The sequence below is a fragment of the Podarcis melisellensis genome, assembly GCF_964234715.1.
Source record: "Podarcis melisellensis genome assembly, chromosome: W".
In the NCBI taxonomy this organism is placed as follows: Eukaryota; Metazoa; Chordata; class Lepidosauria; order Squamata; family Lacertidae; genus Podarcis; species Podarcis melisellensis.
The window spans coordinates 9,610,690-9,620,096 of NC_138535.1; the positions used below are offsets into that span (position 1 = coordinate 9,610,690).

A 9,407-nucleotide genomic window follows, 5' to 3' on the forward strand; every position below is an offset into this window, starting at 1 on the left:
TCTCTCCATCAGAAACCTCCGCCATTCCAAAGGCATTCCTCTGTGCTTTTAAAGAAGCACACAGACAGCTCCGTTGAGCTGTCTCTCTCAGTGAGAACTGAAACTAACTCTCACAGACAAAGCCTGTGACGTAGGGTCCTGCTTCCGGCCCCTCCCAGATGCAGGGCACCACGGAGTTTTAACCCTGTTTGTTCCAAACTCCACACCCCCTCTTGTCCTGCATCTGGGGACAATAGCCAACAATGCTTTCCCCATACACAAACCCTCACAGAACTCCTCGTGCTTCTGGAAGGTTAATGGTTTTGTGAAACCATCAGCGAGGTTCTTGGTTGAGGGACAGTATTTCAGAGCAACTAGCCCCTCACGAACGCTCTGACACACATTTTGAAAACGTATGTCCAAATGTTTGGTTCTCGCCTTGAATTGCCCCGTCTCAGCTAATTTAAGGCACGGTTGATTGTCTTCATGCACCACAACGGGCAGACAATTCTCCCCACAGATTTCTTCGACCAAACACACATAGAACTCCAACTCTCTGCAAGCATCTGATAGCGCACTGAACTCAGCTTCAGTAGATGAAAGCGCTATGAGACTTTGCTTCCGGGACCTCCACCCTATCACTGAGTCCCCAAACTTCACCACCAGACCTGACACTGATTTGCGATCCTCAAGGTTAGCCCAATCCGAGTCCACCCAAGCAGTCAGCTTGACATCTCCTTGAGCTGACAACTTAAGACAAAAGTCTTTGGTATCTTGCAGGTAACGCAGCACCCGCTTTATACCATTCCAGGCCTGCACACTAGGACTTGAGGCCTCTCTACTGAGCAGATTGACAGCAAACGCTATATCTGGTCTGCTCCACTGTGACAGATACAACAGACTACCCAGAGCTGACTGAAAAAGCTCAGTGTTTTCGAACACCACACGTTCTACTTGCTGACACTCCTTTACAAATCCAGCCTCCATGGGTGATCTGGCACCTGCACACTCAGACATCCTGAACTTCTCAAGCAACTGTTCAATCTTACCCTTCTGGCAAAGCAAAAAGCTTCCATCACTTGCTTTTGTGATCTGCACGCCCAAATAGGATTTGACATCTCCAAGCTGCTTCAACTTGAACCTCTTTCCAAGCTCTCTAGCAAACTTTTCCACCTGTTTACCTGTCTGTGCGATCATTAAGAGGTCGTCAACAAACACCTGGATCACTTCCTGTTTTAAGCCTGACTCTTTAATGTAAAGACAACTGTCTGCAAGAGATCTCTTAAAACCTAGCTCCTCTAAAGCTTCATGTAGGCACATATTCCAATTCCTGGCAGATTGACGTAATCCATAGATGGATTTGTGCAACCGCCACACGACACCTGGCTCACTGACTTCAAACCCTGGAGGAGGAAGCATGTACAACTCCTCCTTGAGATCTGAGTTCAGGTAGGCGACATCTACATCAAAATGGTTCACCTTCCAACCTCTCTGTGCTGCTATCGCCAAAAGCATTCTCAGAGTCTCCGCTCTCGAGGTTGGCGCATATACCTCTGTGAAATGGACACCCTTCCTCTGTGTGAATCCTCGGGCTACTAATCTCGCTTTATACTGTGGTTCTCCTGCTTCTGTGGATTTCAAACGGTAAATCCATCTGCAGCTAACAGCTTTTTCGCCCATCGGCAACTTCGTGAGTGAGAACACACCTAGAGACTCCATTGAGTTCATCTCCTTCTGCATCGCCTCATGCCATTTGCTAGCTTCTTCCTGAGGCAACTTTTGAACATCCTCAAAGGATTCAGGCTCACATCTAGCCACACCAACCCAGACGCTAGTTGCTTCATACCTTTCAGGTGGCTTTCCCTTGGTTGATCTAGCTGATCTCCTCAGCGTGAATTCTGGAACTGCGCCTGATTCACCTGGATCAACTCTAGTATCCTCTGTGTCTGACACATACCCCTCTGACCTGCTGCGCCGTTTCGGGCGTACAGCTGGTTCTGCTGGTGAGGATGGTGCACTCCTTAGCTCAGACTTGACAGTGACCTGTGGAGGGGTCCTGGGACTCCCTTTTGGAGAAACTGGCGCTGGACCCTGTTGCTGTGGACCGTGCACATCAGCAGCAGGTTCAGCCTCGCCTTCCTCCTCTTCCTCATCTGAGTCTGACAGAACATCTGGGTTCCCGTGAAGACGTTTCCACCCACTCTGCTCGCAAAACTCAGCACTGCCACTAATAAGCAGCTTAGACTGGTTGCCAGTAGGGTATGCGAAACGCCACGCCTTTGAACGCGGCTCATAGCCCACAAAGATCATCTTCCTAGACCTTGGTTCACCCTTTTTGCTCATGGCTTTTGGAACGAGAACCCAAGCCTGAGACCCAAAGACATGAAAGTAGTGTACTTTAGGCTTTTTCTGATGCAACAAAAAATACGGTGTGTTGCCTACACTGGAATTGTACACCCTATTCTGTACAAAACATGCTGTCCGATAACTCTCTGCCCAAAAGCGCTGTGGCAAACCCGAGTCTGCCAACATAGAATTCGCAGATTGCTGTAATGTGCGAAACTTTCTCTCTGCAACCCCGTTGCGGAGAGTAGGGGGCCGTCAATCGATGATTGATACCCTTCTGCCTGAAAAATGATTGCAGCGCAGAACCTGTGAACTCCCCCCCACGATCAGATTGAAAGGAAATCACCCTGGTAGAGAACTGTAGTTCAATCGCTGTGATCCAATCCCTGATCAATATAGCCGCTTCTGACTTGCATTTAAGCGCAAAAACCCAAGAAAACCTCGAAAAATCGTCAATCAGAACTAGAACCCACTTAGACCCAGCTAAAGAAGGGGTAGGCATGGGTCCTGACAAATCTGCATGCACAAGTTCAAAGGGTTTGCTAGTTCTCCTCTCTGATCTGGGATATGTGCAAGTTGTGACCTTCGACTGCTTACAGGCTTGACAATCTAGGTATTTGTCACAAGCCTTGAACCTACAACCAATGGTGTTCTCTGCGGCTTTTTTCACAAGCGACCACCCGGCATGTCCGAATTTTCGGTGCCACAAGTGAATACAACCATCGTGTGGTGGGACATTTGCACACTGCACATGGGCATCTTCAATGGACTCTCCACTAGCCCCATTTTCCAACAGCCCCATTTTTCCACCAGTCCCATTTTCCACTAGTCCCATTTTTCCACCAGCCCCATTTTCAACAGGCATCTGCACCAGAAAGAGCCTGTCTGTTCTCTCAACGCTGTAGATCTTCTTCCCATCCCTGTAGAAAGAGCACAATTTGTTAGAGAACCGAACATCGAACCCTTCATCATTTAAGGCTGTTACACTTAAAAGAGAGTGCGCAAGCTCTGGGACAACATAAGCTTGCACCCAACAATCCAAGAAAGAACAATATAAAGACCCAGATTCAGTCAGTGGTCTTTTAGATCCATCTGCCATTTTGACATTTTGTCCAGATTTAACTGTCTTGCAGTTCCTCAGGAGCCCACCAGATGGCACAAGACAGTGAGTGGCTCCAGTGTCGATAATTAGAGATATAGTGTCTCTCTGGCTGTCTTCCAAAGCTGCCATGGCAACGCTCACACCCCCACCGGGGCCTCTGCAAGTGTCAAAGTCAGTGTCCTGTCTGGTTGCCATGCACACAGCCTCCCCCCGATCAAGGCTTTTGCCTTTTCCCAGGCACACTGTTGCAGCTGTGAGATGAAAAGATGACTTGTCTTTGTTTTTCTCCTGGCCAGCAGCTTTCCCACGTCGCTGCTGAGAACCGGCCTTGGGAAACTGCCTTATTGACATTGCACTGCAGCTGGTGGCCTTGGCAGCCTGGGCCTCAAGCAGATGCTTCCCAGCGCTGTTGGACGTCGCAGCAAAGCACAAACAACTTTCGGAGACTTTCGCTTTCTCAGAGCTCTTGGCATGGCCTGCCTGGCCTGCACCCCCACTCTTGGGTGCACAGCAGCCTGAGGAACAGCTTGCCACTGCTTTCCTCCTTTCAGCTCTCAGCATTTCTCCAGCACACAATCCATCACACAGACGTGTTGAAGCATTGCAACAGCTCCCCAACACTGTCCCAGCCCCCACTGGGCTTTCTGGGCATCCTTCAGCCTCTCCTGGGCCTCCTCCAGCCCCCTCTGGCCTGGCTCCCGCTGAGCTTTGACACACACTCCTCAGCGCCTGGCAGGCGGCTTGAGCTGATTTAACGCCCTCCAGATGAGGCTTCAGCACCGCGTCCACAGCTGCTTGCTGCATGCAAAGCTGCCTCTGCTCTTTCTCCCTCAGCATAGCATTAGCTGGTGTGGGTGGGGCCGGCTCCTTCTGGACTGGACTCCAGAGCCCTGTGGCCACAAACCACCCCCTGGCTCCTCTTGACCAGGCCTCCCAACTGGCCCCATGCAGCCTTTCGAAGGGGATATTGAAGCTCTCATGGCCCTGTGCCTGAGCAGCAGCCATTCTCCTCCCCCCAGGGCTTCAAACGTACTCACTCTGCCAGCAAGCTGGGCGTCCGAAGCAGCCGTCTCTCTTGGCTCTTGGCTCCGCTCCCCAGCGTCTCCCACTGCCCTTCCTGGCAGGAGATTACAGCAACTCAAAGCTGGCGTTCTCCTCCCTTCTCACACTTGTCAGGAAACACGTAACCGCCATAACCTTTGCTCAAAGCCTGTGACGTAGCCTGTGACGTAGGGTCCTGCTTCCGGCCCCTCCCAGATGCAGGGCACCACGGAGTTTTAACCCTGTTTGTTCCAAACTCCACAATAGAATGATCTCGATACGAATCCAAGGCAGACCTTTTAACATCACAGTAATCCAAGTTTATGCACCAACAACTGGTGCTGAAGAAACTGAAATTGACCAATTCTATGAAGACTTACAACACCTTATAGAAATGACACCAAAGAAGGATGTTCTTCTCATTATAGGGGATTGGAATGCTAAAGTAGGGAGTCAAGAGATAAAAGGAACAACTGGCAAGTTTGGCCTTGGAATTCAAAACGAAGCAGGGCAAAGGCTAATTGAGTTCTGCCAAGAGAACAAGCTGGTCATCACAAACACTCTTTTCCAACAACACAAGAGACGACTCTACACATGGACATCACCAGATGGGCAGCATCGAAATCAGATTGATTATATTCTCTGCAGCCAAAGATGGAGAAGCTCTATACAGTCAGCAAAAACAAGACCTGGAGCTGACTGTGGCTCAGATCATCAGCTTCTTATAGCAAAATTCAAGCTTAAACTGAAGAAAGTAGGAAAAACCACTGGGCCGGTAAGATACAATCTAAGTCAAATCCCTTATGAATACACAGTGGAAGTGAGGAACAGGTTTAAGGATTTAGATTTCCTGGACAGAGTGCCTGAAGAACTATGGATGGAGGCTCGCAACATTATACAGGAGGCAGCAACGAAAACCATCCCAATGAAAAGGAAATGCAAGAAAGCAAAGTGGCTGTCCAACGAGGCCTTACAAATAGCGGGGGAGAGAAGGCAAGCAAAATGCGAGGGAGATAGAGAAAGATACAGGAAACTGAATGCAGATTTCCAAAAACATAGCAAGGAGAGACAAGAAGGCCTTCTTAAACGAGCAATGCAAAGAAATAGAGGAAAACAACAGAATGGGAAAAACCAGAGATCTGTTCAAGAAAATTGGAGATATGAAAGGAACATTTCGTACAAAGATTTCCATAATAAAAGACAAAAGTGGAAAGGACCTAACAGAAGCAGAAGACATCAAGAAGAGGTGGCAAGAATACACAGAGGAATTATACCAGAAAGAAATGGATGTCTCGTACACCCCAGGTAGTGTGGTTGCTGACCTTGAGCCAGACATCCTGGAGAGTGAAGTCAAATGGGCCTTAGAAAGCACCGCTAATAACAAGGCCAGTGGAAGTGATGATATTCCAGCTGAACTATTTAAAATTTTAAATGATGATGCTGTCAAGGTGCTACACTCAACATGCCAGCAAATTTGGAAAACTCAGCAGTGGCCAGAGGATTGGAGAAGATCAGTCTACATCCCAATCCCAAAGAAGGGCAGTGCCAAAGAATGCTCCAACTACCGCACAATTGCACTCATTTCACACGCTAGCAAGGTTATGCTTAAAATTCTACAAGGCAGGCTTAAGCAGTATGTGGACCGAGAACTCCCAGAAGTGCAAGCTGGATTTCGAAGGGGCAGAGGAACCAGAGACCAAATTGCAAACATACGCTGGATTATGGAGAAAGCTAGAGAGTTCCAGAAAGACATCTACTTCTGCTTCATTGACTATGCAAAAGCCTTTGACTGTGTCAACCACAGCAAACTATGGCAAGTTCTTAAAGAAATGGGAGTGCCTGATCACCTCATCTGTCTCCTGAGAAATCTCTATGTGGGACAAGAAGCTACAGTTAGAACTGGATATGGAACAACTGATTGGTTCAAAATTGGGAAAGGAGTACGACAAGGCTGTATATTGTCTCCCTGGTTATTTAACTTATATGCAGAATTCATCATGCCAAAGGCTGGACTGGATGAATCCCAAGCTGGAATTAAGATTGCCGGAAGAAATATCAACCTCAGATATGCAGATGACACAACCTTGATGGCAGAAAGTGAGGAGGAATTAAAGAACCTTTTAATGAGGGTGAAAGAGGAGAGCGCAAAATATGGTCTGAAGCTCAACATCAAAAAAACGAAGATCATGGCCACTGGTCCCATCACCTCCTGGCAAATAAAAGGGGAAGAAATGGAGGCAGTGAGAGATTTTACTTTTTGGGGCTCCATGATCACTGCAGATGGTGACAGCAGTCATGAAATTAAAAGACGCCTGCTCCTTGGGAGAAAGGTCCGTATACTGGTTTTCCCAGTAGTGATGTATGATGTATGGAAGTCCGTATACTGGTTTTCCCAGTAGTGATGTATGATGTATGGAAGTGAGAGCTGGACTATCAAGAAGGCTGATCGCCGTAGAATTGATGCTTTTGAATTATGGTGCTGGAGAAGACTATTGAGAGTCCCATGGACTGCAAGAAGATCAAACATATCCATTCTTAAGGAAATCAACCCTGAGTGCTCACTGGAAGGACAGATCGTGAAGTTGAGGCTCCAATACTTTGGCCACCTCATGAGAAGAGAAGACTCCTGGGACTTCCGGTGGAGCGCGATCTTGCCGCAAGCGAGGGATTCCAGCTATTTCGGGTGGAAAAGGGGTGCTACAGGGCGCGGTAGCCCCCTATAAAGCCTCTGGAGGGTGTCCAGGGGTGTCAGGTTCCCGGCAGTGCCCTTAAAACTGCCCGTCTGGCTGTCAGGTAACCCCCAAAAGGGGCCAAGAGTACGGCGGAACGGGTTAGCGGGCTATCGGGAAGCCATTGCTGCACCCGAATAGCGAAGCCCCAAGCTTGCAAAGAACAGCGCTTCGCTCTCAAAATTAAGAAATTTGGACCTAAATTAAGCTATAAACTGCAAGAGGTGGAACCAAGGAAGGCTCCGAAAGAATAAAGATACTTTTTCGAGTTCGGCTGTCATCTGGGATCAGCTTTGACGCAGCAACCAATGCAGAGCTGGAAAGCGAAAGTAAGTTGCCGCTAGCGGCTATTGTTTCCGTTCCCCCCCTAACTTTTAGAAACAAAACAAAGAAGCTAAAAAGTAACTTTACCAAGTTCTAAAGAGGCTGAAAGAAGTATTAGACCAAAAGGGGGAGCAGAGGAACTGTTGTGGTAAGTAGAGATCTTTGATGGATCGGAGGACTTACTGAGAGCCAAGTTCTTTGTCTTCCCACTTTCGCTTTTAAGGATAAAGAAAGGAGAAGCTTCCGATGCCATTGTTAATAGTAAAATAGAAGGGAATCTGAAAAGGCTGCAGTTGCAACGTACAGGATTTAACATCTTTTATGTATCTTCAATCTCCTTATTAATTGGATTTATAATTTCGGTATATAAAAACAAAAGCTGGAATTTGTTTATCTGGAATTTTAATTTATTCACCCCGGATTTGGGCACGGACACCTAGTGGATGGATTAAGTTACTACAACTTGTTTTTCTGTGCTTCTTCCAATGTTAGTGGAATTTTTTTTCTTCTTTTTTGAAGTGACCTTGGCTCCACTTCCTCCTTGTGCTGTTTTTCCTTTCTCATTTTTTTTAAATAAATATTTATTCAAGATTTTCTTAATACAATAAAGAAAAGGCAAACAAAATAACATATACTTTAACAATAATCATACTTTCTTCACTTCTTTGGACTTCCTCACATCTCTCGTTCCTGCGTTCCAAATTTTCAAATTTTACCCAGCAATTTATCACCTTATTTCAATTCTTATCTTATAATTTTCCAATATTGTATCCCTAATTTTGGATAATTTAACCCAAACCTTAAAAACTTAATTTTAACATAATATTTATCCAAAATTTATCTTTTCTCATATTTACATTTATCTTCATCTTCCTTTTAACTAGCTTGTTGGTGCCCTATTGTTAATAATCTTACATCTCTCTTAACATTCATACAATTTACAATATTTTTGTAAATAGTCCTTAAATTTCTTCCAGTCCTCCTCCACAGCCTCTTCTCCCAGGTCTCGGATTCTGCCAGTCATTTCTGCTAACTCCATGTAGTCTATCAGTTGCATCTGCCATTCTTCCAGCGTGGGCAAATCTTGGGTTTTCCAGTGCTTGGCGACAAGTATCCTTGCTGCTGTTGTTGCATACATAAAAAATGTTCGGTCCTTCTTTAACACCCTCTGGACGACGATGCCCAAAAGAAAGGCCTCTGGTTTCTTAGGGAAGGTATACTTAAATACCTTTTTCAACTCATTATATATCATTTCCCAGAAAGCCTTAACTCTAGGGCAGGTCCACCAGAGGTGAAAGAACGTTCCTTCAGTTTCTTTACATTTCCAACATTTATTATCAGACAAATGGTATATTTTTGCAAGCTTGACTGGGGTCATGTACCACCTATATATCATTTTCATAATATTTTCTTTCATTTTTTTTTTTTATAAAATTTTTTATTCGTTTTAAACAGTATAGAAAACAGAATAGACAACAAAATAGAAAAAGAAAAAGAAAAAACATACAAACAGACATACATGACTTCCCCAAACCTTCCCATCACTGCACCCTTATTTTTTAAATTAGCTTTAAGCAATCCTTCTTTCAATTTTTTAAAAAAAACAACTTTCTTTAAATTTTCTTAAGTTTAGATTTTAACAGCTATAAATTCTCTAATTTCATAGCCCTTGACATCTTCTCATTCCAAAATTTTACAAAAATTCTTAAGATACACTTTAAATTTTTTCCAGTCCTCTTCCACCGTCTCTCTCCTCTGGTCGCGGATTCTGCCGGTCATCTCTGCTAGTCCCATATATTCAATCACCTTGATCTGCCATTCTTCCAGAGTAGGTAGCTCTTGAGTCTTCCAATACTTTGCTAGAAGAATTCTTGCTGCCGTGGTTG

The 9,407-nt window shown here is 45.6% G+C and overlaps 1 long non-coding RNA gene across 1 annotated transcript; it reads right to left on the reverse strand.

Annotated features, from left to right (window-relative positions):
• Positions 1 to 5,711: 5,711 nt before the first annotated feature.
• On the reverse strand, positions 5,712 to 6,752 carry LOC309361178. The gene is made up of 2 exons (XR_014164370.1): positions 6,178 to 6,752; positions 5,712 to 5,790 (listed from the first exon to the last, which is right to left on the reverse strand). It is a non-coding gene; the product is annotated as an uncharacterized lncRNA (long non-coding RNA).
• Positions 6,753 to 9,407: the final 2,655 nt, after the last annotated feature.